The 18,345-nt window shown below is 33.7% G+C and overlaps 1 long non-coding RNA gene across 1 annotated transcript; it reads left to right on the top strand.

Moving 5' to 3' along the window:
• The first annotated feature begins 4,162 nt into the window (after positions 1–4,162).
• LOC133202754 (uncharacterized) lies at positions 4,163–6,944 on the top strand. Its single transcript, XR_009723293.1, has 3 exons — positions 4,163–4,243; positions 5,996–6,078; positions 6,720–6,944. It is a non-coding gene; the product is annotated as an uncharacterized LOC133202754 (long non-coding RNA).
• The last annotated feature ends 11,401 nt before the right edge of the window (positions 6,945–18,345 follow it).

Genomic DNA, 18,345 nt, shown 5'->3' with positions numbered 1-18,345 from the left:
CAATGACGCTTTGATGTTTGGACATAAAAGAAACAGATACTTAATAGTGTTGTTTTTAGAGATTAACAGTTCTTGAGACATAGCACTCTGTCTCTTTGTAACAACAGATCAAGAGTCCGAAAAGTGTCACTGGTCAATTAAACAATTAGATTCGCGAAACATATCGTGAGAAATAAAATATGACACAACTTAGAGATTGAAAAGTAAAGTCCAAAATAAAGTTCTTTTTTTGAACAGTGAATTTTTCACTGTGATAGCACCTGTCATTTACTTACTCATTATGTACATTCTTATAAATAGTCATGTATAATTTCAATCTTTAGTCTGGAATATACGAAGGCCAGTCTCGGCCACGTCCGACTCGTCAGGACTCTGAGTCCGGGGCCACTTCGGCCAGATCCGACTCGATCATTTATAATATGTCTGTTTGTTGATTCATGTAAACTGTTGCCATCGTTGAGACTCATCTAATAAATACGGAATCTTTCATCATTTGTTTTATCTCTGGAATTGCATATTGGTGGACCTTCGGGAATACGGCACACCTATACTTTGTTTTTACCTCACGGCCACACAGCGCCTTTACCTATACCTCGTACCCCCTTACGCCAACGTTCCCTCACCCCGTTCGTTCTGCAAACAACGGATGCTGTTCCAGACGAATTCCTAGGTACCGTCCAATCTACACGGTCACAATTGGTGGAGAATCCGGGTAAAACAACGCCCGGGGCCGCTGCATATATTTTGCAGTGGTCAGATCCCGAACCTCTACAGCAAGCGAGTTCCCCATATTAAACCACTCTGCTCAACGTATCAACGATGGACAACCACAGTGAACAACATTCATTGTCAACACTTTCAGCATCTCTCTTTTGACCACCAGGATACTCAAACCTACGTTTCAGTTAGTGCTTACCGGTGTGTACAAGAACATCAAAGGGCAGACTCCAAAAGGAAGTAAAATTTCTTTCCAAACACGAGGACGTGTTTTTTCCGGAGCGGTGGGAAATTATCACAGTGAAAAATTTTGATAAAAACAATTTTAGTGACATGTTTTACCTGACTTTGAAATATACTTTTAATTATCTGTAATTACTTTAAACATCACGAAAAACTTTAATTATGCTAATTACTATGTTACTCAAAACGCGCCAATTTAATCAATTTACTCAACATGTCATGAGTTATTCTATCTAAGCCATCTGTCACTCATGTTCAGAATTGTGCTAATTGTCATTGTTATACTTTATTATTTATATGTTACATGCAACATTGTTAAGTAGCTAAGCCCTAGGCTTCGGATTGTTCGGATGCAATTTTTGGATTTCCAGAATTCACCCTACCGACCTAAGTTATAATAAAGTGCTATTCCATCGTTAGCATTTTTATGTTTCATTGTTGCCCGAAAGTTTTTACACTTATTTTCCCCGGTGATAATTTGGTGGAGAATCCTAAGGGTATAACACCCGGGACTGCTGCATATATTTTGTAGCAGTTTGATCCTGAGTACCAGCAACTAAGCGAGTTAATTTCCCCAAGACGGCTAACAACTATAACTTCAACGACACCATGCAAACCCGGAGAAAAGGATTTTACCGCTCCCCCCGAACATCTTTCCAGCGCCATTGTCTTTGGCGTCCTTGGAATACACCAGGACCAGCACGAATTTTCTCGACACCGGGATCCAGTCCACGGTGCTATAGGTGCGGGAAAACTTTCTTCCACGGCCACCTTTTCACGTGTCTAGCTACACGTTCCGAGTGTTTCGTGTGCGGAAAACTTGGTCACCATGCGAAAGTATGTTTCTCTTCTGCAACCACACCTTACCGTTCCTCCCAAAGGAATACATTTCCGTTGGCGTCCATCGATCATTCAACGATCAAAAAGGATCAAGCCAAAGGGTCAGGACGGGCCTGCTTGAAGACAAACCCGGGAAACCCGTCTGTAGGATCGCCTGACAAGTCGTCAAAATGCGATTCTACTGCAGGTATGTGTTTTTCTCGGACTGCTTCCAATAGTAGTCCGAAGAGTGTTGCTGTTGCGGAGACGCAAAGGAAGAGTGTACTTTATCTGCAGACTAAGTCCGTAAGCAAACGGTGCAGGGATTCAAAAAGAATAAAGGACTATTACGATAGATTGCAGTTAGTGAAATCTTTACCATTCCAAGACCTAAGTTCCGAAGATATTCGTAATTTATTTAAATCAACAGGCCATACCATCCAACTAACTGCATTACAGAATAAAAATAAGACCTTAAAGACAAAAATTAGTGAACTTATACGGAAATGTGACAATCTTCAGACCGTAACATCCACTCTTCATAAACAAATTTCAAAGTTACAGAACAGACCAAACGAACGAAGACCATACGACTCAACTAGACGTGTCGACAAACAACACCCTTTCTTCCCGCTACCAACACCAACCAAGCGTTACTGGTACCAACAACCTAGTGTTCCACATGCCAGTCCCCGGTGATTCCTGAGACGAGGACGTCTCATTTTTCGAAGCGAGAGGGAATTATCACAGTGTAAATTTTGATAAAAACAATTTTAGTGACATGTTTTACCTGACTTTGAAATATACTTTTAATTATCTGTAATTACTTTAAACATCACGAAAAACTTTAATTATGCTAATTACTATGTTACTCAAAACGCGCCAATTTAATCAATTTACTCAACATGTCATGAGTTATTCTATCTAAGCCATCTGTCACTCATGTTCAGAATTGTGCTAATTGTCATTGTTATACTTTATTATTTATATGTTACATGCAACATTGTTAAGTAGCTAAGCCCTAGGCTTCGGATTGTTCGGATGCAATTTTTGGATTTCCAGAATTCACCCTACCGACCTAAGTTATAATAAAGTGCTATTCCATCGTTAGCATTTTTATGTTTCATTGTTGCCCGAAAGTTTTTACACTTATTTTCCCCGGTGATATGAGTTTGATTTCACAGAAAAATAATCAACTTCTGTTGTATTACCTGTTAATCTTGCAGTAAATGTTTGAATACTAATAAAGCAACTTAAGTCTGCTGTTAAACCTACCCCCCCCCCCTCCCCTTGCTAACTTCCAAGAAACCAATATCTTCACCCCAGATCTCCATAGGATATGATACATGTATGTATATACCTAGAGGCATTTAATAGTCTTTTGTTTTCCCCAGGTAGCAAAACTGTCACAATTTGCTTGGAACTAACAAAACATACACAAGGGATATTAACACACAGCAAGTCGATTTAACAAATGAATCTACAATAGAAATTCATGAAAAACAAACTCCATGCTTTTACTAAACCTTCGGATTAAGTCATATTTTTTTTTTTCATTTTCAATTTAAAAATTAAAATCCAAACAATTTTACATCATTCATAATTGATAGCAAACAATTAATATAAAATTGCATACCCCCCCCCCCCCTTAAGGACAGATGATACAAACAAACGTTTGTCAAAAAATTCGAAAATATAAACTTGAATCATGTTTATGAAAGTAAAATGAATGCTCGTACAGCTTTTGATTTTTCATTCTACGTTTCACAAAAATGGGATTTGAAGTGACAAAAATTTATAGGTTACTATTGATTATCAAGGATGGTTGGTGAATGATACAATTTTGAACATCATAGAAGGTTAACAATATATCAAAATGTCGTGAATTAAAAGAAGAAGAAGAAGGGGCTTTATTGAGGCTATGTACTGACTGGACTTTTAAACTTGTACTGAATATCCCACTGACCATGCAAATAAAATTTTCTTGACTTTTCAAGGGAAACATTAATTTTTATTTTAGAGATACAGAGAGACTACCCACCCGTCCACTACCCCTCCTCCTTCTTATCATGTTCTCAATGATCATGATGATGTCCCATTTATATAAAATGTTAATATTTTTGGTATTGGGCATTTTAATTACCATTATTACCCATGGCAGTATTTACAACAACAACAAAAAAAATCTGAAAAAAATAGGCCTGATAATTTATTTCATTTATTTTTTTTCTCGTGAACTATGCATTGTTTAAATTAAAAAAAGATAAACCAATAAATAAAAAGAAGCAGTAATATTCTATCTATGGATTCACTTCTTAAAAATTCTGTGCAGACGGACGCATTATATTCCTAGAATTACCCAATACCAACCAAAGAAAAAAAGACGGCGACAAGATTATGAGGATATTGGAATTTCCACATGATGTTTGTAAACAAAATTATGACGAAGACCTGCTCTATTTTTGTAAGTAGATCTAGAATTATTGAATTTGTTATTTATTTCATTTAAAGCATGTTAATACATGGCTCATAGATTCTTCTTTTTTTTTTTTTGAAGTCTAAAGATCTATAGATCATCCTGATTCCTCGTTAACTGATGAAACAATCTTATGAATTTCTGTCACTGTAAAGTGTTTGCAGAGCTAGCAGTCGATGGGGTTATTCAGTAGTACATTATACAAGTTAACAAAGTAAATAATCGTCAGAAAATTATACACATCGGAATATTATTCTTTCGTTCGAATTTCCTCAATGACAACGTTGTAGGCTAGTATTCGTTCGTTCGAATATTCTCAATGTGTACACTAGCTGATGATTGTACTTAAAAAATTATACTGTCATGTCTAAATTTGTCTGTTATTTGCAAGTTACAATTTATAAGTATCTTGATCACAGTCATCAGCATTACTGATTAGAAAATTAATTATCTTCTCTCAGACATGGTTAAAAGTATCCTACTACTGTAGTGTATTAGGGATTAAGAAAGTTAACATTGCATGTGTTGCAAGTACTATTTTTTTTTTTTTTTTTTTTTTTTGGTGTCAAGATAAATTTTGAGATATGGGGGGTCAGTGCTTATAGTACATGTCATGATGTACATAATTAATAACCCCCAAAACTCCTACTTATATTGTTTGGAAGTATCCAAATATCAAATTACTAATTCTCTGTTAGAAAATTGGTTGATCCTCTGAAGTTTACATAGGACATGTACCCACATGATTATTGATATAATCAATATTTTTTTTTTTTAATCTCTGAAAAACAGTCTTAAAACTTTGAGTGAAAAATCAATCTTTATACTGCTAAACTCATTTTTTATACCATGAATACATACTTAGGAATATCATTATTAAGTTATGTTCATGTTCTTTTGAGGGGAAAAAATATACATCATGTAGATGCTTATGTGTAAGTAAATTATAAAAGACAAAAATGCTAGGACTTTTTTATTTTACATATTTATTTGTAAAAATATTTTTTCTATTAATTGGAAATGAAATAAAAAAAAATTCTAGCTTTATTACTAATAATATGATTTTTTATTAGAATTGATAGGATATTGGATGTTTAAGAAATAAAGACCGCATTCTCATGAATGTTGCAGGATAACCTGCAATGTTAATGTAGACATAGATTTAAATTACACGAGGACTCCCATGCCAATTTCAATAGTCCTCGCCCACTGAAGTCAAACATAAAGGTAGTCACACGAGATTTACATTCATATTTAGCCTCCTTAGCGTCAAACACAGAGACAGGTGCGCACAAGATTTTCATGCATATTAGGCCTTCTTAGCTCCTGACCTATCGACCTGCCTAATTTACATTCCGATAGAATTACCAAGAAATCAATTCCGCTAACTTTCAAAGAGTTACCACAGAGAAAAAAAAAACAGACATGGAAATATTATGGCATGACATCATGAAAAATTCTCAAGGGCATAAAACTACTATAATACAGATACCGGTAAATGTATGCAGAACATGCACAAAGTTTCATTTATGGTATATTGATAGATAAAAATAATTTATACTTTTATACTTCGACCTCAGTAGGGGTAAATTTTAGTGTCAGTCATTTTGGCTGGATCGAGAAATTTGAGTGATCGATATTCAATTCATTTTCTAATTTTAGTGAAAAATTTAATCCATGCTTTGTTATTATACATATAATTGGTATTGTATGATTTATTCTATTTTTTTTCTTTAACAGAAAATGAAGGTATAGTAGCTGACATATAGTGTACATGTACCACTTGAAGATTTGTCCCCCTTGTAGATACAAGAAATGCAAAGGTAATTCTTTGTGAAAATAGAGAGAATGAATAATAAAATTTTTCAAACCATACAACAAAAACTACTTTGAATAATTAGTACGCAACCAACCATTTACAATTTAATTTTGCAGTTTTATTTCTTTAACATTGAAAAAAAATCAAATTTGATATTTTTTTTAGCTCTACTGGTCAGAGACCAGAAGAGCTTATGGGATAGGAAGGTGTCCCTCTTCCATCCGTCTAGCTGTCCGTCTGTCTGTCTGTCCATGGCGTCTAGTTGTCTGTCTGTCTAGCTGTCCATCTGTCTGTAATTTTTCAAAATACTACTCCTCCTACAGTTTTATTCTGATTTCAATATAACTTAGACTGCACTAAGGTACATTTCAATGAACAGTGCTGCCATGGTTACTAAAAATAGAAATTTCTGTAAAATTCCTTTAAAACGCTACTCCACCTACAATTTTGGAATGATTTCAATATAATGTGGCACACAAGTAGACTACACTTAGATACATAATTCTCTTTATTGCTGTCTGTTGCAAAGTTTCAAATCCAAGTGTTACTTTTTCTTTGTTATACATATAGACCAGTAGAGCTACAGTCTCATCAGAGACTTCTGGTTTATCCTTTTCATCACATAGCGACTTTCTTTTTTTTTAGTGTACACAGATACATACACATAAAAGGAGACATCACCTCATGATCTGTGGATCCATTGAAAACTTTAAGGACAAAACTTTTGATAATTCATTCATGTATAGAGTGTTGACTCGAATATTGAATATCTAATGAATGGAACCAAGAGAATTAATTTAAGAAGTATTATATTGTATATTACTCTTTTTATTCATCTGTCAAATTTCTTAATTAAAAATTAAACTTAAAGGCTTAAATAAGGATTTTTTTTTCATTATTTTAATTAGAACAAGTTCTTTAATTTATTTTTCTCTTATATAAACGGGCATTTAAGGTCATACGCAACGTAGTTTGCACTTTATTGGGTTCTTCCCTGGAGTTGAAGAGTTCCATTAAATGAAGGACCTGTGTGCAATATTTTTATTGTCTATATATGGATTTGTAAATCTCTTCTAAAACAATTTTGATAAAAAAAAATCTGGAATTTATGTTTTGTAATTTTTGTACATTTTTCTTTGAATAATGCAAAATTTTTCAAACTTTAATATCTTTTCAAAATCCCTGGAAATGCATGCTGATTTTTTGTTTAAAAATATGTTATATGGTACATGTATTATAAGTTTAAATTTAGAATATCTTGAAAAATTATCAGTAGGTAAGGTATCTTGCGTATGTCCTTAAATGTAAAATGAAGGTATGTGTACCTTTATTCAATGAACTAGGGAACTCATGAAGTGTGCATATTTATATAATAGTGTTGTATTTTGCATGCACTATTCTTAAAAAGTAGTCAGGGTTTGACACATGGTGCACAAGCCGGAGGCTTTAGGTATAATGTACAGATAGTTTTGGAGAATAGTAGTTGAGTGATTGGGGCAATTGCAAGAAACTATTTTAGAAGAATTATTTTGTTTATTTTTCATCTTAAGTGTTAGCTGCAGAACTGTAGCTCTCTGAAAAAATATATATTGACAGACGGGAGAGCTACAGTGCCACCCATAGAAAAAACTGTATATTTATTGTGCACTTTTTGTGCGCTGTTTCTCGATTTATTTCTCAGTGTTTTTAAAACTGTCATCTCAAAATATTACTAAACGTGTGTTTCTAACATATTCTTTCACTGTTTCCACAATAAAACATTCCTTATAATTGTTTTTAACAGCTCTCCTGGCCCTGAAATTGAAATCATTGAAAATGTTGCCTATTTATACTGCCATTTTGGTCTTCACGAGAATTCGGTCCAACGCACTTAGTACAAGTGTAAACTACGAAAGTTATAGAGGAGTAAGGACTTTTTTGAAATGTAGCTTTTTTTTCAATTGAGGTAAGAATTTCGAAGAATTAATTCAGAACCGAGCGCACTTTTTTGTGCGCAATAAATATACAGTTTTTTCAATGGGTGCCACTGTAGCTCTCCGGTCTGTCAACATATATTTTTTCTGAGAGCTACAGTTCTGCAGCTACTTAAGTGTAAAATATTTGAAACTAAGTTTATATATATTATAGTACATTGATATTTATAACGGCGTCTGTGTTGTAATCGGTAGCGCGTCGGACTGACAATCTCGGGGTTGTGAGTTCGCTCCCAGGCGTGGGCGCAGTCAGTTTTTCTTCAGAAAATGAAGTTGTGCACTATTTCGGCATAGTATGCTTATGCTATTTAAATCCTTAGAACACTATGCAAGAATAGTAGGGTATGGGTTATGTAGAGACAAACTGACAGGAAGCATAATAATTGACAATATGCATTTATGACAAGAAAATTGAAAATCTTCCTGAAAGAAGTTGAATAAATTTAAGCCACTTAAGTACCAATCTAGTTAAAATTAGATGTTAGATCCGCTCACATAGTCACTACAGTCAGTTTAGCGAGTATGCGTGCGGATCTAACATCTTATTTAAATTACACGTAGATTGCTGAGGTAAAAGTTTAATACATGTACCCAATATCATTCTGCTATATTTGCATCCGCGTGGGTATTAACAGTGAGCATTAACTAACTGTGGCCTGGACCTCTTATTTTATGTGTTATGGGGTGTCCAAAACAAGGTGCATGCTGACATTTAACAAAGAAGAAACTTGCAATGGCCTAAGGTGACTTGGCTATTATCAGTTGAATACATGTCAATGGTGCATGGTTATTATATGTACCAAAAAATAACAAGTAAAAGATCAGCAGAGTGCTTTTATTAAAGAAGTAACAGAACTAAGGAAAACTTGTTTTCTACTGGATGATATGAAACAATGAGTAGAGTACCACCGCAAATATTTCTGGATCCATGCCCTTTCATCATGTTTATTTTTGAACGGGTTCAATGAACTGTCAAAAATTCTTGATATGTTTCTAAGGTGTAGGTAGAAAGTTTTGAAATTAGTGAAAAGGTTGTTAAATATTTTTAATGCAAACTACCAGTAAATGTGCATAATGAAGATGGTTGAATTTTTTTCAACATTATTTTCTGTTCATTTGTCAGATCGGGTTCGTTATGTGTAAAATAATTTCCAGCTGTCATTGGAACAAAACAAGGCATGATCAGGATCATACAAAGAAAATTATTTAAAAGTAAAAATTAGGTAAATTATTACAGTTTGTGCATCTAAATAAGTTTTAAAACTCTCTTAAGAATCTCAGAGTGACTGATACGACCCAATTTCATGTGATTTTTTAATTGGAAACCTATCAGTTTAGTGCAGCAAACAGGCAAAGATCTAACAACGTGAATGGATCTGATCATGTTGTAAAGTTTGACAAATGGCACTTATGCAATAAATTAACCTAAATGATCAGGAGGAAAATAAACAAAAAAAGATTTGTTCTTTCTTAATTGCATTTTTTATTTTTCCCATTCAAAATTTACATACAAGGAATAAAAGAAGGTAATCTACATACAAGGGAAATTGCCTTTTTACTTAAAAAAAAAAAAAAAAAAAAACAACTGAAAGTTATAGAGATAAAACCACTTTTGATTTTTTGATCTTTAATCATTGAAAAAATTAAACATTACCCCAAAATTGGTTAATTTTAAGAAATTTAAAAAAAAACGGTTTAGGAAACACATAACTTAAATGAAAATAAATAATTAATAGTAGTTAAACTGTTCAATAGTTTCTTTATTTGGGTTAAAACTGTTGTTTCTTTATCCCATGGGAGAATTTTTTTCTATTTTGTAATGAATATGGGATAAATCCCACATTTATAAAGAGATGGGAGATTATCTTCTATATACAAGTATATGGGAGATTTTGTCCCATTATAAAGCATTCATGGGATTTTCAAACTTCTATGGGAGAAAAAATCCCACAGAATACCTTTTTCCCCCACAGAATAATGGTGGGATATTGGTTAGGAGTAAAAATCCCACCATTATCCCATGGGATTTCTTGGTTTCAGGTGTAATATCTTTTTACCTAGAAGATAATCAGGTGTTAATTTTGGTTCATGTGTTAAGTTTTAAAAAATCCCATCAGATGACATAAATGGTTTCCACATATCTTTGGAAAAGTGGTTGGCGAAAGTCCGGACAAATGTCGTGTCCGGAGTTAAATGTCGCACTGTTTTAAGTGGATTGAAAACCAACCTCAAACTTGAATTTCAATCCACTGTTTTCTCAGACGTCCGTGTCGAATTGTATCATTAAGATGGAAATGACGTAAGATATATATTTCCAATCTTTCCAGAAACTGTTCCGCGGTCGAGGGAATCTATTTTACAGAGACCAATTTGCATGTTTTCTTTTTGAGATTTCAGTTTCCGCCCTTTTAAGAAATGATGTACGATAGTTGTGTCCAAGTGATAAGCGTCGAGAGCACAGGTAAAAGGAAAAGAAGACCACTTTTGATAGAGTTTGATTTACTTGGAAAAAGCTAAGAAATTGACTAAAAGTTTCAATTTTCATGAATGGAATAACCTTTCACAAAACAATGTCTTGACATCAATATGCGCCTCTTTTTTATGTTTTTATTCCATATCTAGGACAGGCGAAGAAGTTGAATTGTATGAACAATGGAAACTTATTTAAAATATTTTACCAACGTATTTAAAAAATATATCCGCTTGGAAGTAGAAAAAGATTTATTTTTTTTTATTTATGACTTTTTATGAACAGAATAAACTATAAGAAAAAAAAATTCATGCATCATAAATTCATATGAATTATTTTTTCCGTTAGAACCCATCGGTGATACAGAGATACTTGGGTGTTGTTATCTTCTCTTAACAAAGCTAGAGGGGAAGAAGAAACACGCTTGTGGTGGGTGGGGGGATGCATGCTTATAACTGAAATTAATATTTTTTTTTATATCGGAATCAATTTGCTTTTTTGCGAGGGGATGGCCCGCTTTATGCGCGGTGCCCTTGTTTGGGTTGGATTTCTTATTTCTCTAAGGGCCATCCGTGTATTCTTTTTTTTTTGGAGTGTGTGTGTGTGGGGGGGGGGGGGGGGGGTAATGTTACAAGTGCTTTATATACTTTATTAATTGAGCTAGAGTATTAAATATATATATAAAAAAAAACCTTTTGTTGAATTCTATTATTTTTTCGACTGAAAATAAACCGATTCCAGATCCTAAATTTCTAGACCCCCCCTCCTCCCTTACGAAATAACTGCATCTGCCTCTAGAAGTATGAACTAAGGCGTCTTTTTCTTAGGACATACTAGTAGCTTAGAAGAAAAAATAAAATATTTTCTCAAGTTTTTATGTGTTAAAACGATTAAAATTATTTAAATAATTCTAAGAATGTTTAGAAACTGAATTTGACGCACGCGACATAATTAGGTTTTTAGTCGACGTAATTTTGAAGTGCCTTACTAAAATGCTTATAAAATACTGAAAAAAATCAAATATTTTAAAAAAGTTATTTATACATGTATTTGCATTCAGAAAGGGCCAGGCTATTTAAGGACCCTTTTCTCGTGACGGCAGTCATATATTTATAACATTTAATTTATTTTTTGAAAAAGCTTAAGATTAAACTCTCTTTCGTTATATTTAAAGACTTTCCTTGCATATGCTAGCTACAGGATAAATATTGGCTAAATTTACTTTATGGCGATTAAAAACTACTGGAAAATGAATATGACTTTATTATACGAATTTTCCTTGAAAACTATAAACATCCTATTATATTGGTTAAACAGGTGCTTGTTTCATTATCAATTTGACGATTTTTCCTGGAGTAATTATTTTACGTCTCAATTGACGTCATAGTACGGCATCCATGACGTTATAGACGTAACTTAATTCGGCGTCGAAAGGGTTAAGTCATGTTTACATAAGTAAAATGAATAAGTTTAACCGCATAGATTTGAATTTTTCATTCAAAGTTTTACAATAATAGGATTTAAAGTGACAAAAAGTTGTATATATTAATAAGGATGGTTGCAGAAAGGTAGAATTTTGAACATCATAGAAAGTATAAAATTTCTTAATATTTTAGAAAGGATGATTGCACCTAAGGACATGTGAGGATTGCGACAAAATAAACTTTCAAAACAAGCATTTTTCTTTTAATTGCAGGAATGGTCAACATTTAACCTATAACTTTACGTAATTACATTAAATAAAAGTATGTATTTACGAAGTACGAAGTTGTATTCAAAGGTGGGGGTCATCACAATTTCTTGAATCTCCGAACGATAATGAGGACACCCACTTTTTCACTGACTGTATACATAGTCAGAGCATGTTTGTCTATTGTTCTCCGTTAAGGAAGCTCTAAACACTGCACACTAAAGAGTTCTATTCGTAGGGGTTTTTTATTGAGTGATTTGCCCTTAGAAGAAAAATAGTATAAATGGGAATCTACAGTTAATGACACAATTTCTTATGAATTATTCTTAATGTTATGTTAGACCAAGATTAAGTAATTGAATACATTATTTTCATTAATTTTCCTGATGCTAGTAAACAACAGTGATTTCTGTTCACAAATAGTTCATTGTCTTTGAACATTTTTTCTGCAGAAATAAGGCAGGTACCCTATGTTGAAAATGAACTTGATACACTGAATATGTGCACCTTTATATGATATATTTTTCTCAAAGCCCAAAAAGCATTTTTCATTAGTGTTTAGAGCTTCCTTAAACAGTAGTTGTATATTTGCATTAATAATATTGTGTCAAAAAAAAAAAAGATTTATAGACAAACATGGGCTCATGGTTTAAAAGAGGAATAACTGCTTCTTCTTACATTTGCTCACTCTGTTGTAACCAAGGGAATCGATGTGGCATGTTGAATATTATAATTCACCACGTGATTTCTGCCTCAGGTAACTCCGTGAATACAAAATTCCGTCTCGTGACTTGTAAGGTAGCATGTTTTGTGCAAACTAGGGACGTTGAATTGTTAGGCATTCTTTACTTACAAGGACATGCAAGGTGCTCATATTGTTAATTTCGTTTTGAAACCTTTGTTAATAGTGTACTTGTACAGTACAGAATAAAGGGGGAGATGGGAAAGAGTAATCTCGTATTTTTATATACATGTCATTGTTATTTATCTAGTCTAATTTTAGAGCCAATGTTAGCTCCACCTCTCATGCATACTTAATGTTTAATCAAGGGCAGGTAAGTGTAAATTCTCTATATTTGGAAAGCAGTAAGGACAAAAAACAGAGAATTATTCTATTGTATCACAATCTTAAATCATTTTAACATTTAAATTTGGGGCCACATTGACAGAATTCTTTAGTAAATATACAAAAGTGAAATAAGTTTAAGATATAAACGCAACAGAAGCGACGGAAAAAGACCCAAAACCCAGCGTTAAGTGCAGTTATCCTTTATTATTCGCATTATTTACTACCAAAATAGGTCCAAAAATATATACCATCCAGGCATCCATGTTTTTGTTTGTATCATTTGTCCTTAATGTAAAATCTTGCAAAATTAATACTTTTATCAATAATTACTTTTATGAAAATATGTATTAAAATTCCTTTTAAATATGATAAATATTTTGTATTCTTCCTCTATCTTAGTGATTGGAAGACTGAATAATATATCATGAATATAATGTCCATGCATATTTATTTTTATACTCTCCTTCAGTGCACCTATAAATCTACATTAAAAATAAAAACTTTAACTGTGCTTTTCTTGGCTACCTCCGTTCTAGGAAAGGCAAAGTAATGACAATAATTCAAATTATCTTGCAATTACAATTAGTACATTGTATGAAAGTTCTTGCTAATGTGAATCACTCAATCATTTCATGAATTTATTTCCAAGCTTCATTTGGTTGCCCACGTGGCGCAGTGGATAGAGCGTTTGCTCCAGAGTCGCGGTGTAAGAAGCTGATCCATACGTCGCGGGTTTGAATCCACTTCGGGACGTGGAGACCGGTCCTTCGGATGAGACCGTATAAACCGAGCAGTAGGTGCTGAATCGATAAAGAACCCTCATTGCTCAATGGCCCTGAGTACCAAGTATAGGTAAAAAATTTGCAGCCCTCCACCGGCAAGTGGTGGCGTCTCCATATGAATGAAAAATTCTCGTGAGGGACGATAAACAACAAACAAGCAAACAAACTTCATTTTTTCCTTAAGGTAAAAGCTGTTTGTAAGTTTGATTATAAATTTGTCTCAGGGACATTGAATTCAGAATCAGGAACTAGTCTTTACTAGTTGGTACATTTTTCATAAGCACTAGATTGTTAATTATATACTACACAAAATACACTAGACTGTAAATGTCAGATAAAAAAGAAACGTTCTGCTTTCTCCTACGCACGAGATATGTTGTACGCACGAGGTAATAAGTCGAAATTACGATTTAATATGTTGTGCAGACGCAATATTAAGTTAAGGCATAGAACGAGATGTTAATTAGAAATTATGAAATAATACGAAAGTATGTTAATATATACTCATATAAGCATATATCGCTGTATAAACGCACTAAAATTTATGCACAAAATATTCCTGTAAGCATATTGCACCTATGAGTTAGTGGCAGGTGCAAATCTGTTTACTCATTTGCAGAAGAAAATATTGTGTGCTAAATGATTATTCTTTAGTCTTTCGTGATGGAGAAAGGTTTTAAGTAAGCTTCCACGGATGAAAAGATCAATCTCTTTCTTAATTATTTATAGAAAAATGACACTTTAGTGTAACTACTACTATATATAGGATGTGGATTAGAAATACGAACTAAGGCCCAAAAATCACTCATCAGGGATTTCCCCAGAAAAGCGGGTGGGTTCATGGTTCATAAATTGTAGCTTGAAAAGAAGGTGGTTGAGCCAATATCACTTGCTGTTCAGTGGTACATGTATGTACAGATATTGGTCTATTTGTGTGGAAGCGCAGGGCATTAGCATGGGTCTGGAAGCTGTTGCGAATCTGGTGAAATAGTGCAGATAGGCTAAAGGATGACTATACTCAACGCCAGGCATTGGGTATTTTTCTGTTGCTTTTGTTGCTTTTATATCTTAACTATATTTAATTTTTATTTATTTATTAAAGGATCCTGTCAACTTGAAATGATTTTAGACTGTGTTAAAATAAAATAATAATTTTTTCCCCTAAATGCTTTCCAAATATAGAGAATTTACAATTACCTGCCCTTGATTGAACATAAGATATTCATGAGAGATGGAGCTGACACTGTAAGAATGGGTCTAAATTTAGATAAATAACAATGACAATTATAAAAAATACGTGATCACTCTTTCCCATCTCCTTTTCTATTCTGTATGGCACAAGTATACTATTTACAAAGTTTCCAAAACGAAATTAACAATATGAGCACGTCAGTATAAGTAAAGAACATTTTTAATCATTGGATGACAATTTAACACAGTCTATTGATTGATTGATTTAATGTTGCTTAACGTCCCATTCGAGAATTTTTAACTCATATAGAGACGTCACCATATACCCATGAAGGGCTTCAATTTTAGACTTTTACTCGACACTCAGGGCCATTGAGCAGTGAGGGTTCTTTATCGTGCCAACGCCAGTCGTGACACGGGGCCTCGGTTTTTATGGTCTCATCCAAAGGACCCACAACTTTCACTTCAAAGTTCCAAGCGCTTGGCGAAGGAACAGTTGCTACCTATTTTTTATCGACTTAGGTCAGTTGCGGCCGAGATTCGAACTTATGACCTTCCGATCACTTTAACGCATTCGGACACAATGTCTTTGCAGAAAAAATGTTACTTTACAAGACAAGTGACGGAATTTGTATTCACAGAGTTACCCGAGGGCAGAGATCACGTGGTGAATTATAATATTCAACATACCACAACCCTTGGCTTATATGAAATATGGAGATAACGAACAGTAATCAAGCTCAATAGTCTACTGAACTAATAGAAATCGGGAGCAGAGCAAACACGGGCCTCTGAAAAGGTCAGAGGTGGGATCAGGTGACAGTGGAGGAGTAAGCATCCCCTGTCGACCGGTCACACCCGCCGTATGCTTATTGTGATGATCGGGCAAAGGGAAAAATCCCTAGACAATTCAGTGATTAAATAGTGGCCTAACAATTAGTATGAAAAACATCAATCAGCATTGGACTTAATGATACTGATAGTTTGTATTTGCTGACAAGGTCATTGTATTGACCATAGAACTTGCGAAATAATGACTTTAAACGAGACTATTGGTATCCTTGTTTCAACCACTTGTTCGTCAAGAGTTTGCCTCGTTTTAGAAATTATTTGTACGTGGAGCATGCTCTTGCGTGTCGGATCGACTGGGAGAAATAAACCCCACATGAAGGTGATAAGGGTATATTGCTACATAAGTAAGGGAAGTTGACGATAGAAAAGTCATCACGTTTATCATAAAGTTTTGTTGTTAGTTACATGTACCATTAACGTCTTTTTCTAGTAAAATATCCAAATCTTTGTGGTATTTTTCATTTCAAGGATCGCAGCTAGGTTAAGGACGCCCATGAAATAAACACCTTAAAATATTCAGAGAAAATTGATACAGGGGTATTTTTTTAACAGCATTAGTTTTGATGAATGTGAATTGTGGTCTTTGCACTTGTATACACAGGCCTTTAGATCGCTTAAATCTGACTTAAAAAAATTGGGGTGTATAAAAAATATATAGGTATGGAACTCCTTACATAGGGTACCCTTTTTCGCTAATAAGATACTTTTAAATCAAATGCTCCAGAGTTTTACTTTCTATTCATATCTATTCATATATAATCAATCTACATTACTACCAAAGTTCATTCCGAAATTCCATGTACTTCCCGGGATATGATGAAATCAATTCCAAATTTGACCTACTTTTTTTTATTCGACATTAGCTTGGGCCCTGGTTATTCACATGTATACAGACGGTGTTTGAACTGCAGCAAACAGCTGCATAGTATTTGCACAATCTTTCAACATTTTAAAGTTGATTTTTTTCTCCAGACGATAAGGTTAAGTCAGTTATAATTTCTTTCGCGAAAAAAAAAGAAAAATAGAAAACGTTTGCTTAACAACTTCTCAGCCATGTTGTTTATTAACGTAAAAAGAACTATGATTGAACTAAATTTTCCCGGAATGTATAACATACCTTTTGATTTAAAAAAAAAAAAAACATTATACCGCTAAAATGTTATTGGTAACTTGGTAAGACCATATGATCAAAGCAGATAAAATTTTGTAGAGACTGAGTGCTGAAAAACAAATAGTTAGAGAGTATAGAATAATTTCCGGGAAGAATTCGTCTCGTCGTTCCCGCTTTACAATTAGTGTAACAATTCGGAGGCCCAAGCTAATGTCGAGTAAAAAAATAAGGTCAATTTTGGAATATGATTTCAGCATATCTCGGGAAGTATACGGAATTTCGGAAAGAACTTTGGTAGTAAAGTAGGTTGTTTATATGTGTAAAGTGTTGAATAGAAAGTAAAGTTTTAGGTCATTTGATTTAAAAGTATTTTATGGGCGAATGTGGGTACCCTATGAAAGGAGTTCCATACCTTTATTTTTTTTTTAACACTTTAATTTTTGTTAAAGCGATCTAAGGGCCTGTGCTTGTATATATCGCACGGCCAGGAAACGTTAAGTTCCTTTACAGTACCGTTGTCAGAGATCTTTAAAGTTAAGCACTAAAATTGGCTCATTGTCATGACCTCACAGGTGAGGTTAAGATGATATCTGTCCGGTGTCATTAATTCAGAGAACTAATAATTAGTTTAATTTCATTTTCCAAGTTAGTTAATTGATTACAATCCCTCAAATTGCAATGGGGAACAGAACTGACAATATATTTGTTGGTGCATCAATAACGTCAGATATTAACAGGTTATATTACAGTAGTTTGCGTTGGCGATACACCACCCTGCTTAAAACATATTTTGATTTGTTTAAATTTTCTTTGAAATGAACATATTTTTCTTTTATACAATAAACAATACCCAACACTAGGTACAGGTAATATTATGAGGTATTGTTAGCCCCTGAAATAAAAATCAAAGCAAAGTAAAACTGAAAATTTTTGCTATAATTCAAATTATGTCCATTGTCATGACAAGATACGAAAATTCGGTCCGTTGTCAGAACTTATACAACATTGGTAAACTACTGTTTAATGCATTCTATTTATCAATTATACCTGAAAATAGAGGGAAAAGATGTTGGAAAGGAAAACCGGTCAAACATGTATCATTTCGCCGAACGAATATGTAATTTGTCCGAACA

This window comes from Saccostrea echinata, unplaced genomic scaffold (genome assembly GCF_033153115.1).
Source record: "Saccostrea echinata isolate AGI-Se365-2 ecotype Australia unplaced genomic scaffold, CSIRO_AGI_Sech_v1 ptg000047l, whole genome shotgun sequence".
Taxonomy (NCBI): Eukaryota; Metazoa; Mollusca; class Bivalvia; order Ostreida; family Ostreidae; genus Saccostrea; species Saccostrea echinata.
The sequence above is the reverse complement of the archived record's forward strand: the minus strand, read 5'-3'. Positions and strand labels throughout refer to the sequence as shown.